This window comes from Zootermopsis nevadensis, unplaced genomic scaffold (assembly GCF_977971745.1).
Source record: "Zootermopsis nevadensis isolate Lab colony 2312 unplaced genomic scaffold, Znev_1.0 Znev_ptg000019l, whole genome shotgun sequence".
In the NCBI taxonomy this organism is placed as follows: Eukaryota; Metazoa; Arthropoda; class Insecta; order Blattodea; family Termopsidae; genus Zootermopsis; species Zootermopsis nevadensis.
In genome coordinates this window covers 4,184,170-4,198,646 of record NW_028259151.1, presented here as the reverse complement: position 1 = coordinate 4,198,646, position 14,477 = coordinate 4,184,170, and the positions used below count along the sequence as shown (strand labels likewise).

General features: G+C 38.5%; 1 protein-coding gene across 1 annotated transcript in view; it reads right to left on the bottom strand.

The window, feature by feature from the left end:
- Window positions 1-14,477, bottom strand: part of LOC110836844 (dehydrogenase/reductase SDR family protein 7-like) — a 342,155-nt gene that overhangs the window by 296,495 nt on the left and 31,183 nt on the right. The gene's annotated exons all lie outside the window — the stretch shown is intronic.

Genomic DNA, 14,477 nt, shown 5'->3' with positions numbered 1-14,477 from the left:
ATCCGTAAAGACTGAATAAGAAGAAGGATACACATGATAAATAATGGTAAGAACCTGAAAATTAAAATATACAAAACAATAATTTTGCCTGTTGTTTTGTATGGGTGCGAAACATGGTCTCTCACGCAGAGGGAGGAACACAGATTGCAGGTGTTTGAGAATCGGGTGTTGAGGAGGATATTTGGGTCTAGGAGAGAAGACGATGGGGTCTGGAGAAAACTGCATAATGATGAGCTTAAAAATCCGTACACCTCTCCCAGTATTGTCAGGGTGATTAAGTCGAGAAGAATGAGATGGGCTGAGCATGTAGCGCGCATGGATGGGACAAGCCGTGTGCACCGGGTATTGGTTGGGAAGCCTGAGGGGAAGAGACCGCTGGGAAGACCTAGACGTAGATGGGAGGATAATCTTAGGCAGTATCTATGGGAGATAGGAGTTGAAGGAGACTGGATTTCGTTGACCCAGGACAGGGTCCGGTGGAGAGTTTTGCTTAATTCGTTGATGAACCTTCGGGTTCTGCAAGCTATCTAGTTAGTTAGAGTTTCAGGGATTTTATCTGCAATGAAATGTCTGGCAATATAAACGTTTCAGGCAGAGAGATATTTAATAACGTTCATTATACTCCAAGCGCACTCCGGGTTCTGGGTATCGGTGGATGTAACTTAGAACATCCGGAGCGACCTCATTCGATCTTCCGATCCTTACAGCATCTTGGAGGCCACCGGCACGTGCAAGCATAAGACACGTGGAGCCATGTGCAATGTTGCCATTCCTCTCCGTGACGCCAGGCAGTGCAGAGGAGAATGCAAGTTTTATTCTATTTGTGTCATATTAATAGAATTTCAACCCTTTATTCAAGGAGAGACGATTTAATATTTATGTATCGTGAATACATCGGTATTTTTAATAGTCTACCGGTGATGTATGAGGGAAGCCAAGAAATGGACCCGATCTCTGAATTACAACGTAGCAGAAGTTTGTTTCACAGAAATAACTCGTTTCATAAAAAGCTACACTGTCTCTAGCTGTAAAGTCGACAGACGAGAGTATTACGTATGTAGCGGCTTCCAGTTTGTGTTTGGCTGTCTCATGACGTCTAGCTCATCCTTGAATTCAAGATTGGTAGAATGTTTTTAATATACTTTGTAGGGGCATGTTCTGTCTCCGTTGTTGAAACAGAACATGTTATATTTATTCAAGTGGAAAGTGGAAGGGCCCCTCCAGGTTTCACATTTCTGTGCCATTCCATTATATATAACCTACTCAAGAGATCAACAAACTGCAATAAGTGTCTACAAACTTTTGTTAACACAACGGCTGTCCATTCTACGCCATCATGAGCCATCCACATAACCCATCTTCCTAAAACATATGTTAATTTTATCGTACCATCTCTTTTTCTGTCTTCCAACAGGTTTTTCCCAGTAATATACTTTTCCCCCCTATTCTCTTTACATCCGAATTATACCTACAGCCCATCGTAAACTCCTTAATTTTATAACCCCACCAATATCAAAATTAAGATGGCTGTCTTTTGCGTTATAGCACCATCTAGTCTGATAGAAATTTAACGACAGTTTAGATGTCCTTGCTGCCTCCATCATCAGGTCGATGACAGCCTTAAATTTAGGAATAATAAATGGAATAGACCAGGGGAAGTCAATCCGCGGCCCGCATTTCGCATGTTGCTAACACAATATTTTTATCCAGCCAGTAAATGATTTGGGAATTAGCCAATACCAGAAATGCACATATTTTCGTGCTGAGAAACAATGATATAAATATATTTACTGTGGTCCTCAACGGAGATACGAATAGCAAATGCGGCCCACGGTAATGAAAAGTTTGTCGACCCCTGGTCTTTTATACAACAAAATTCCCTGTTGAGTAATTTCTTGTTGCACCTATCGCCCCCCCCCCCCAGGCCCTAATATTTTCTTGACACCCAAAATAAAGAAACTTTAATTCCACGTATGTTAATTACAAACGTCAGAGCAAAGTTGGAGATTAATATGTTCTTGGGTTGATAAGATTTCTTCTTAACAAATACAGGAATCTATCTCTAGCAGCTGATTTCAAATATCTGTGGTCTTCCATTTGTATCCAGTTTTACCAACCACGGCATTTGGTTTTATGTAACAATGGCTTTTAATTTGTGACATAAGGAAAAAAAGCTATCAGTCTAATTAAAGACATGCACATTTGTTGAGGCCGGGGCTGTAATGACGTCATAAACCAGTTTTCTACATTCCATATTAACATTACGGCGTCCGTATTTGTGGAAAATTGCGAAGAGGAGTCGTCCTTGAAAAGTTAGCACAGAAATTCCCCGACTTTCTTGGGACCCGAAGGCTCATTACCGTTTTCACAAAAGCCCGCCAACGGTCCTTATATTCAGCCAAATGAACTGAACCAATTTCCTCCAACCCTATATCCATAAGATCCATTTTTAAATTATCGTCCCATCTACGCCTAGTTCTTCCTAGTGGTCTAATCTCTTCGGGCTTTCCAACGAAAATTTTGTACAAATTTGTAATTTCCCACATTAGCGCTGAATGTCTCATCTATCAAATCCTCGATGGTTTTAAGATACTGCTTGTGATGCGTTCGTATTGAATATTGTTTTTGATATTTTGTTTAGTAAAGCGAAACGCAATTTAAGATTTGAGAAGTGTTAAAAGCAAACGCGGTTCACATAACCTCCCGTTATCCCATAAGGCCTTCGTCTTACCATACGCGGTTGGTGAATGGACTATTAAAAGATCAAGTATGTGAACAGTGTTTTACAATGTAGGATTTGAGTGTTTCAAGGCGGTGAGTCTGAGGATTGCTGTCTTCTGGGTTGTTGCGTCGTGTAGTCTGGTAGATGTCCACCAACGTTTCAGAGGTCCTTGCTACCTCCATCATCAGGAAGACAGCAATCTTCAGTGTTTTACTAATACTCGCTGGTGTAACTGAGTAAAAAAAGTTCAAGAATAGATACAAGAAGGAATGGGATAAGAAGCTATCGAGGTTTCGCTCAAGATAAGCTCGTTTTGTCTAAATGAAACACCCTCGTTCAATCTCACCCATTCAATGTAATTTTTTCTCTAACAACTGATGATAGAGCATAACTACCACATTTAAGGTACAATTTGGCTGCACGCGACAGAGAGAAGCGACCGAGGCAGGCGACAGAGTTACGAGACCGAGACTGGTCGCTTCCTGTCTGCTCTCTGTACAATCGTATGAAGTACAATTACGAGCGCGAGACAAAGACAGGCGACAGAGACAGGCGTCAGAGACAAAGCACAGGAGACCGCTCTCGGACCAGGAGTGTCTCGCGACGGGCTCAGGCAGCACGTCAGTACGTAACCAAACTGCTTATGATTCAATCTGAAATAACTCCTGAAATTATCTTCTTCTAATGATAAATGATTCTTTATTAACAGACAGAAAGATCCTTCTTCACGACTGGTTTTGAATATTGAACTCGTAGGTTTTCTTTGTTTCTTTCGCAACAAATAACACAGCAACACATCATCGTCTTCTAATTATTCGAGTAACCTTTTTAGAAGCATTTTTGTACTCATTTTTCACAGAATATGTGCACGTATGTCTCAACAAAACAAAGAAAACAAACACTTTGCAGCATGTCTCGGTCGTCACCTTAAAAGTGTGTGGCGACAAGCTGCGATGTGTCCGTCTCCCGTCTCTGTCGCCTGCCTCGGTCGCTTGTCTCTGTCGCGTGCAGCCAAATTGTACCTTTACAATTAACAAAACTGTGAATAATTAGTATAAAATTCACTTCAGATACGCGGTTTAAGGCCTTTATAAACTTAATACGTGTGTTATTACAATTATTGTCTCTGACTCGGAGATGCTATGCTCTTCTGGAAGCCTTCTGTACTATTTAAAACATTACAACAAATTATCGCCATTATTTTCAACTAATTACTTTACAGGTCCCATTCTTTAATAATTAACCATCATTCGTTTTATCAGTGTCTTCATTCGTTAAACTATGTCGTGTCTACTTCCTTGTATCTAAGCAGGAAGTGAAGAACACTGGACAGTAGTAGTTAGGAACTTCGTAATTGTTACTCTTTGTTGAACATTTTAAGGGTGAACAATTCAAGGACGACGAAGCGGGCAGGATATGAAACACGCGTAGTACAGGCGACTATCGGTTTACGAACGTTCGCTATAACGAACGCCACAATTCATTCAAAATGTCTTAAAGTCGCCAATAGATAGAGTTTTTTATAAATCTAAATGCCAAACGTGTAGTGGACATAATTGTAAGATTTAAATAAATAAACTTTAAAAAAATGTATTTATTACAATACATACATTATAATAAAACGTATTGTATAGACCATTCGATGTTTGAATGTTCTCCAGTGTAACCTCGATATAACGCGGGTTTCGGGGGACAGCTTCAGTACCCGCGTTGTAAGTAAAATATGTAAAACATATGTAATCGTATTTGGGGACATGATCACAGCTGAGGTTTATCCGTGTCCGCGGTATAACGAGGAGCGATATATCGAGGTTCCATTGTGTTTTAAATTCATTAGCAGTCAAAGCTACAAGAATAAATAGCAGAAGAGTACAGTTTTGAGATCAAAGAACAAGTGTAGAACATCCAAAATCGATTCCCGATAAAGGCAGTGAGTCTCCTACAACCAGATTTTATGTCTCTCCCTCCCAAACTACTTCGAAGGGGATATTTTCTCGGGGTTAAAGCAGCCAAAGAGCGAAGCTAACATCTCCATCGGGGGCCAAGTTTAAGATTATACGTAACTTCACCTTTAAACCTATATGACGCGTTTTTAAGCGCAGTTTAACTTTCACCATTCTCTGCCAAATAAAATTAAACTGTCATTATGTACACCGAAGTACAGAGAATGTTGGTGGCTTGTAACAATTCATTATCCGGATTTTATAAGAAGAACTGGTATAATTCATAAAAGATTTCACGATAACTGTAGTCTTGACCAAAACCCCTAATGGGCTACTCAATGAATTCAAGTCCGGCCATTACCGCTGTGCCAACCTCCTCTTCCAGTTCAGGACCATTTGAAAGTTGGTGTATAAAGTATTTAGTTACTTCAAGCGTACAGCAGATGGCAGCATTTTGCCAAAGTGCAAGATGTTTGTCCGCGGCCCTCGTCTTACTTCGCGAAGACTAGCCTAACTAACCGATTCAGTTTCATCCAAATGACAACAGAAGTAGAACTTACGTGATTGTCTTCTCTTTTACCTCACGATTTCGTTTTTCAAATTGGACAGGTTAGCATGGCGGTAACGCTTTTCACTTACATTTGGAAGGTATCGGGTTCAAATCTCTTTCGGAATACCGGAAATCCTGACTGAATTTATTCATGGTTTTCCTCAGCCTCTCCATATGAATACTGGAATAACATTTTTAAACAGAACACAACCGTCTCCTTCCAAATTTCTCCCTTATTTTAATTATGATTAAATTCACATTTCATTCCGCGTTATGTACGTCTAATCTGATTGGCTGAATCAGTGTCATAAAATTCCTTATGAATCAATCACCGTTCCTACTTTCCACCTGTATTACAGCTTAGGATTTGACACGAGAATCTCAGAAAACTTTTTAGAAATGGTTTGCTCTGCCATCAATAATGCCAGAAATGCCAACGGAGAAGCAAGTTTATGATCCAAAAAAGAGAAGTCACTGAATCTATTCATTCCTGATATAATAGCCAATGTCCGTCATGTACGATTGTACCGTTCTTACGATGTGCTGATAGGATTCTACGATGGCGCTTACGGTGGAGTTTCGCGGAGTCTGGAGTTTAAATTTATGCCGTTAGTTTTGCATTGTTGCGTTTGGCTTCGGTCGCCGTGAATCTGTTTCCATAAACATTTACTTTAAGAGGCTTTATAAAACTTCTACTTTCAATTCGATCTGCCAAGAATATGATGCTATAAACTGTAACAGTGTTTGACACAAAAAGGTTTATTCCCGTCAAATTTGACGCTAGTAAAAGTAATATTTGGAAACATAAATCGCTCCACGTGTATGCACGTCGTACGCATTCTTATGTGTTATGTATGTATGCGTCCGTGAGCGGGTGTTTTTTAATTTAACGACGTTTTTTAATTACAGAATTTAAAAAGAGCCAAACTGAAGGATGATGTCAAAAGATAAACTCACAATAAGGACGTGGTATCGGCCAATTTTTAAGAATTACACCAGGATTTACTTCGACGGACTGAGTAAAATCACGACGCATATTTTTATATATACGTACGTATTAAAACCTACTTTTAACCTGAGCAGTTTTGGTAGAATATTAAATGGTCTACATAAAACTATGGGTAAAATCTACATTTTCTGACACAAAAAAGGGAAATCAATTTTCATCTCCACGAAATTAAATTTAGGTCAGCTACTTCTGTGAATATTCTGTTAAGACCTGGCATTAAAATAGTGGGATTGTTACATACTTTGGCCCTATATAAAGATGTTCCAAGTTGGATAATCTCTTTGACTTTATCACAAATGGGTTCATTTCTAGCAAATACTACAACCATTGTGTCGGAGGCATATAAGAATTATCTCCAATACGTGGTCCAAATTTGGAATTTACTTGCTTGCAAATTTATAGTAGGTCACTAAGTATTGATTTTCAAAATGCAGTCAAAATCCATAAACACTGTATATTTTGCTCTATTTAACACTGAAATTAAATGTCTATGCGCAAGTAATCGTAAAGAGAGGTATGACTCCATCGATGGATGTGAAAGTTACACTACTAAAGTTTATACTTCACACTCTATTCAAGCCAATGCGGTTGTCGAGTAAAATTTCAGTCAGGTAACCCCTGAAATAACACTCACACAAATGATAAATCACTTGTGTTCCTTTTTAATACGTTACCCCGCCATCGTCCTGATGATGGATGCGACAAGCGCCTCTGAAACGTCTACAAACTACACTGCGCTACAACCCAGAAGACAGGCATTATCGTAACACTTTCACCTAGAATATGGCAAATGAAATGTTTGCCGAGACATTGGACAATTTTCAACATTTGACGCTGCACGTCCTTAAAAGCCGAAGTTGCAAACTGAACTCCAGCAGCGAAAACCTAAGAACAAATACCAATGTCCGTATGGTGTAGCTATTAGCGTCGGCATTACCACAAGTGTAAACCCCAGAATCGGTTAAATACAGGTTAGACCCAGCAAAGCGTAAAAAGAATACTTCAAATTCTTGACGTTAGTAAAATGTTAAATTACTCTCCATTGCAATTAAAAAATTGTCGACTGCAACTTCTTGGCTGCAATGCCAGGCATTACTAAAGCGTTTTTAAAGATTGGAATTTCCTGACGACGATACACCACATGTTCAAATCCCATGGCGAGTAAACGCAATGCATTGTGGTTATTGAGACGTACCATTTTATCAACACACAGTCAAGTATTGTAATAATTCCATCTGAAAGTTAATGGCGTTTAACTGAGAACATAAAAAGCAAGAATAAATAAAATGTGTGTAGCAAGCCTGTAACATTTTACATGCCCAGAACTTAGAAACAAACGTACTATTAAACGTCTAGGCTGAAGTAGACTGGCTCCAGAAAGCTATTAACGCAGACTGTATTTTGTTCGTCGGATTATTTAAGGTTATTTCCTAACAAGGTCTCGTTTGAAGAAATTATATTTAAAATTATCAGACAAACAGAATTAGAAAATATTTAAAACATGAAGTTACGAGAACCAGGGTCATTCCAGTCTGTTTAAAACTCGGTGGTAATTATATGTATCGCCTACTTTAAAGATTAGGAAGTGTGCATTTTACACATAGAACTTGTTAATGTGGTGTGAGAGTTCTCAGAACAAAGACAAATTATTCCTCAACATAGCATTAACCAACAGATCTTTGTAATAGATGTATTGTGTTTTCTTTGAGGTAAGAGCTGAAACACTATTGGCTAGTTACGTCATTGTGTAGCCCTCCATATGCAGTCTTTCCTCATACACGTTTCGACACTATGGGTCCCTGCGAGCTTGCGATAAGCCTCTCTTAACTAAAGAATAGTTTTAACGTTGACAACACAAGAATCCAAGGTTAAACACGAGGATAATGGAACTAACAAGATTAGAAGCAGAAAAAACCAGGACTCCTTTTGTTGTGAATAAAACAAATGAAATATTGGAATTCAAGGTCAGATGACACGTCGACAGAACGAGTAGAAGTTTGAAATGGAGGCGGCAGCTGTCGCATGGATCGATTCATTTCTGAAGGCATTTAGAGCCTGTTGCTAATGTGAGTTTTTGGAACATAATGAAATAGAGGAATTCTTTATCAACTATTCTAAACTTCACGGACAAACCGGGATTTCCAGACTGACGAAGCGAGTGTTTTTTCGTCTTTAAGTTCATCTGTAACCTTCACCTTCAGAGATAACTGGCTCACCTACGTGAGTTTGGCTGTCAACACGCATTCAGTATGCTTTATGAACTTCAGGGCCACAGGACAATCTTGTCGGTTTCTGTGAAAACAAGGTTCTCTTACCGTACGCGTGTCGCATCAACGCGTGGCGTCGGCATCTGAACGCCTGAAATTCATTGATGAAAAACAATTTTATCTCAACTTTGACAAATCAAACAAGTCCTAAATGAATTTCACGTTTTAAGACACGTTTTTGTAAAACAAATACTGAAGTTCTTAATAACACGAAAAATTAACACTTCGTTGTTATGACGTCCTTTGCTGGTGTATTTTCATTCGTGAAGATCTCAATTCGAATTTCGGTCTTGTTAGTGGCTATGCTGACAGAAACTTTCGTGGCTTCAACCTCTCAACAAATGCAGCGATAACTAAATTCCATCAAGAAGATTTTTTCCTGAGAATCTAACAGTCACTCAGCTAGTGAAGACGTTTCTAGCCTTTTATTAAACCAGAATGTTAATTACAGTGTTCACAAGAGCGCTTCGAAGTCCGTGATCCTTTGCAACATGGTTTTGATAGCTCCTCGCCCAACCCCCAAATTAGAGGACTTCACTGACTACTTATTCATTATAATCACAGCCACCCCCAGCGAAGGTCGTCATTGCCATCTGCAACCTAAAGATGACTAAATAACTCATGCCATGGTGACAAGGAAGGTCCGGATATTGAAATATACCACAACTGTCTCCTTCCAAATCCTCACACACTTGCCATTCTGATCATCTTCGTCGTGTCATCCGATGCTGTATAACCTTTTCTGTTAAACTAGAATTGGTAACCCTTTGACGCCGAAGATATAATATTTATAAAAAAATCAGTCCGTACCGCAAAGAGACATTACAAACTGCAATTATAAAGATTAATTGGTTAACACTATTTAAGGAAATAATCCCTGTATATAGCAAGAAACATGTTTTTGTTTGTCATCAGTCTTTCGACTGGTTTGATGTGGTCCTCCATTTTCGCCTATCTTGCGCCAATCTCTTTATTTCTACATATTTCTTGCAGCCAACATCCTCAAAAATCTACGTCACATATTCCAATCTTTGTCTCCCCCTACAATTCTTCCCTTCAACTGTTCCTTCCATTACCAAATTAACCAATCCTGGGTGCCTCAGAATGTGTCCCACCATCCTATCTCTTCTTCTCGGAAGATTTTTCCTTCGCCTATCCTGTCTAAGACCAGCTCATTTCGTACTTTATCAGTCCACTTAATTTTCAACATTTCAAATGCTTCTACCCTTCTTCTTTCTGGCTTTCCCCCTGACCGTGTTTCGCTTTCATATAACGCTGAGCTCCAAACATATAACTTCAGAAAAATAGCACGAAACATACGAAAACCGTAAATACAAAATACAGATTTACATGTCGTAAAAACAGATTGTACTGCATACAAATGTCACTGGGCTTTAAAGAGTTCAATAAATTTCAATATCAAAAGATGATAGCCAAATTTACAGCTGTAGTTACAAACAAAATAATAGGAAGTAGAAATTAAATGTGACCAACATCTTGCAAAATACAAAATAAAATATTCTAAGTATATGGACGTTATTAGACCTCCAAGATTTAATACTTTCTTTTGTAATCAGTCTGTGATTTATCAACAGTTGAACGGTGTACTCCATGAAGTACACAAACATTATACCTACGTTATATTTTGTTGCCACTGCACTAACCTATGAATATATATTATTTGTATTTATTACATATTTATCATACTGGAAAATAAAATGAGATTATAAGATCTGTCACCTTTTATAACGTGCTAATTTTTTTCATACAACGAATCAATTTTGAGAAAATTATAAAGTTGGGTTTGAACTTCATAGGCCTGTTAATCGGAAGTTACACGCGTGTTGAATAAATACGAACCAACATTAATTTCATTAAATAAATTATAGTTTAGATCTCAAGTGACCAGTACTTTCCCATTACGCGTTCATTTTATATATTTCATGGGAATAACATTGAGTTTAAATCTGTACCCCTGAGAGATAACCATAACGTTTAAAAAATCCATCTATTACACGAACTACAATTTCTAACTAAATTATAAAAAAAAATTCTGACTAGAGCGAACGTAAGATGTGATATTTTGTTTGTCAGTCTCTGTAGAGGACAACATGGGTCTTCATCTTCAACAAAACAGGCAGATGATTTTACATCGTTATGAACGTGGCTGGGATAGTTCACGTCGACAAATACCCTACACCTTCCATCATCGATATCTTTGAAGATACAAGTAACCAGCGAACTGTGAATCATCCGTAATTACACGAGCAGAAATTCTCTCCACAGCGTGGTCCATATCAGGACTGTAGGTGCTGGCACGTGTCGTACAAAGCATTTCGTGGAAACCACACAAACTCATTCTGTCCCACAAGCATCACTTAATCCTCACCCATGTTTAAAACTTGAATGTCTCGGAAACATGTTTCTACTTCTTCGCAAACACAATGACATATATCGCAGAAGACGAAAATAATATTCTGGATAGATATGTAAAAAAAAATATACCGTGTTCTTATCTTGAAGGTCTAGGTAATTTCATGCTGGTACCTTCCTCGTTATATAATTTTCTATCTCGCATCCACGTGTCACTAAAGTAGTCGACACTGAATTGCATTCTTCAAGGCCACGGCTGTAAATAAAACATTACAGCGTTGCTAAGATTTACTACGGTGCAAGTTCTGGGCTGTCGTCACTCGCCTGATCTCCGTTCTTCGTGTTGCTGTGACCTTGAATCATGAAATTTGCTGGCGGCTGCTATAAAAGATGCTACATATCCAGTTTACAGCAAAATCTCAGTGTTCAGTATTCTGTGGACTTTGGCAGGATTTAACGTGTGCCCGCCGGTCTCATTACACACGTGTTTTTACACCTTCAGCGTCTTAAGGTTTGTACGTCGTATCGCTTCGCGACAAAACAGGAAGAAGTCCACCCCTAGATAAGCAGTCTTGCTATAATATAGTTTAGAGTTTATAGAATAATATGTTCTCTAGCATGTACAACTTTAAAAGTGCACTTTTAATCTTTGAATTGAATGAAGAATACCAAAATGGCTCTGAATATATAACCAAACGCCGGCTTCTCACGGCGGAGGGTCCGGGTTCCAGGAAAGGTCAGTCCATTTAGAATTTTTGGTGGAAAAATGGTTACTCGGACGGGTTCCTCTACGAGTCTTTCAGTTTTCTCACCGCTACTCCATGTTGGGGGGGGGGGGGGGTAGTCTCAGCTCTTCGCATCAATCTATTGACTCAAAACATGGATTTTGACAGGGTCTAAAATTAAATTCTATGTAATTTTATGGAATTTCGTCATAGAATATTCTCTTTGAACCATAAAACTTACTAAGGATAATCACCAAAAACTTAGACAATATGACAGGCCTCAAAATTCAGACCAGAGACCTTTGGAGTGTCTATTGACACTGTCTCCTTTTGTTTGACGTCATGCTAATTTGGTACTGTCACGTGTTTGCATCCTCTGGATCGAATTTTCCGCTCAGTCACGACTTCATATGACCTTGTTCCTTCATCTGGCCTTCCTCATGGCTAATTTTACAAAATCAACAATCTGACACGCAACCTCACGTGTTGGAAGATATTGCCCACTCATTCTAAATAATACCTAAATAAAGTTTGGTTTCATTAATTTCTACCAGCACTGTAAATAGATGTCTGCATAGAATGAACCTAGTACCGACTTTGAAGCTCATTTCACTTTTTGTTTTCTTATTAATATAACACTTTTTTTTGGAAAAGATGTTATTCATTTGTAGTCATGTGACTGTTGCGATAATTATCTACGCTGTTGCAACTGTAGATTTTATTATCGAATTGTGGTTTATTCAAGGACACACTATTCAAGGTCTACTGGTAGGAAGATTGACAAATAATAAACTGGGGAAAAAAATGACGTCTTATTCAAACGTCCTATACCGGCATTTGCTTGGAGGAAGTAACACAAAACCTCGGTGAAGATACCGACATTCAGGCCAAGATATAAACCCTGGACCTCCCGAATACGAAACGGGAGTGCTAACCAATTACCGCGATTTATATGTTACGTCTTGTCGAATAAGATTGGAAAGTGATTATAAATGGTCAGTGGACAAGCGTAAGAATTTGGACTGAGGCAAATCATAATTATACATAAAATGTATCCAAAATTTTCTTTGTAAACGATTATAAACTCTGAAATTGTGCTTTTAGTTTATGCTGGAAAATGTAAACGTTGTCCGGAATTTTTACTGGTAAAAATTTTGTACAGAAATTGATCACTTAAATGTGTAGTTTATTTTATGATCCATACTAGGCTCAACATATACAAAACATTTTAATGAATTCTAGCATTTCTGCTGTCTTCTAGAGTTACGGCGTCGTGTAGTCTGGTAGAAGTTTACCGACGTTTCAGAGGTCATTGCTGCCTCCAACATCAGGGCAGTCTTTAGTAGTGAGGTCATTACTAAAATGAACACAATTTGAGTTCCAGTTTTACAATACGAGCCACCTCTTTGCATGAAGCGCTGAATTACTATCAGTATTGTTGTCCATGAATTTGTTCATGTAAAGTGGCCGATTCAGTGACGAAGCTGTTACGATGTAAGCTGGGATCTCGACTTCGAATCCCGAGCAGAATATTATTTTTTGTCCGCCCTTTTTGTTGATAAGTTCATATTACTTGTTCCGGGTAAGAATTAATCTGAAATTTCGTCCAAAAAACGACTCCATGGAGTAGCGTCATTCTTTAAAAAACCGGTAGTCTCCCAGCTTTTCAAAAAATTACCCATCTTCTATCGAACCGGAAGTTAGATTCGAGGTTTTCGTGGCGGTGAGAATTATGATTTTATTCTTCGGGGTTTAGGCGCAGTGTAATTCCGTCGGGAGATACCAATATTTCGGAGAAACCTACTGCCTCCATCTTCAGGGCTGAAGAATGGGGACAGAATGTTTCTTCGAATGCACATGCAATGTCACAATGTTAACCTTTTTATCATACGATAATTAAAAATTAAATGTAAAATAATTTTATATGGACACCCCTTGATATAAAATCCGGTCCTCCGGGCGTTAGAATCCCCTTATCTTATAGCCAGATACTACAAGAACCCGAATGGAAAGTATTGGAAATTTCAAGAAATATCTCTGGAACATAGAATTTGGTTCCATATAACATAGAATTTCATCATGAAAAGGATCGCATCCTAAAATTTCATAGGTATTGATTACATATCTCGCCTTCAGCAGTTGAGAAATTAAAGCCCCAGAAATGTCTACTATGCCCCGCCATCTTGAGTTCCATGCTGGCCGAAGGAATTTCTTGAACCATTCAATCTTATGAAAATTTACACGAAGTCTGTTCACGAATTTCTGTCTTTGATGACAATATCAAAAAGCCTGTCACAACAGTGACGTAACTGACATACAAGGATCGAATCAGAACCTAGCGACGGTTAAACTGGCAGCTATTCGTGTAGTCGGACACCCGGGCTTCAAAACCAAACCAGCACGCTAATGAAGAACTTTCTGGATTTACTGTTCTGTTCAAAAATTTATTTGGAACGGAGAATGGAACAACCAAAGAGGGTGCAATATAAAACGAGACAGAAAGCGAATAATGACGTAAGATGTCAAACGACAAAACAACGGAAGTCGAATTTACTACACTGCAGACTGAGGGACCTAGTTTGGAACCCGAGACCATTTAAATAAAAATGAAATTTGCGAACAATTGCGATAGGATGTAGTGGCCTGCAGTGAGAAAAGGAGCTGGTTACAGCTGGTTAGTTATTTATATATATATTATATTTATTATTGACTGCAAATGGGTTTATACCCGGTGGAAGTGACCTACAATAAGATACAAAACAATGAGACACAACAGAACAATGAGATACATCAACAGAATGAGACAGAACAAAACAATAAACAAAAGGACACAACAAAAACAATGAGATACATCAACACAGAGACAGAACAAAACAACAAAAAATGAC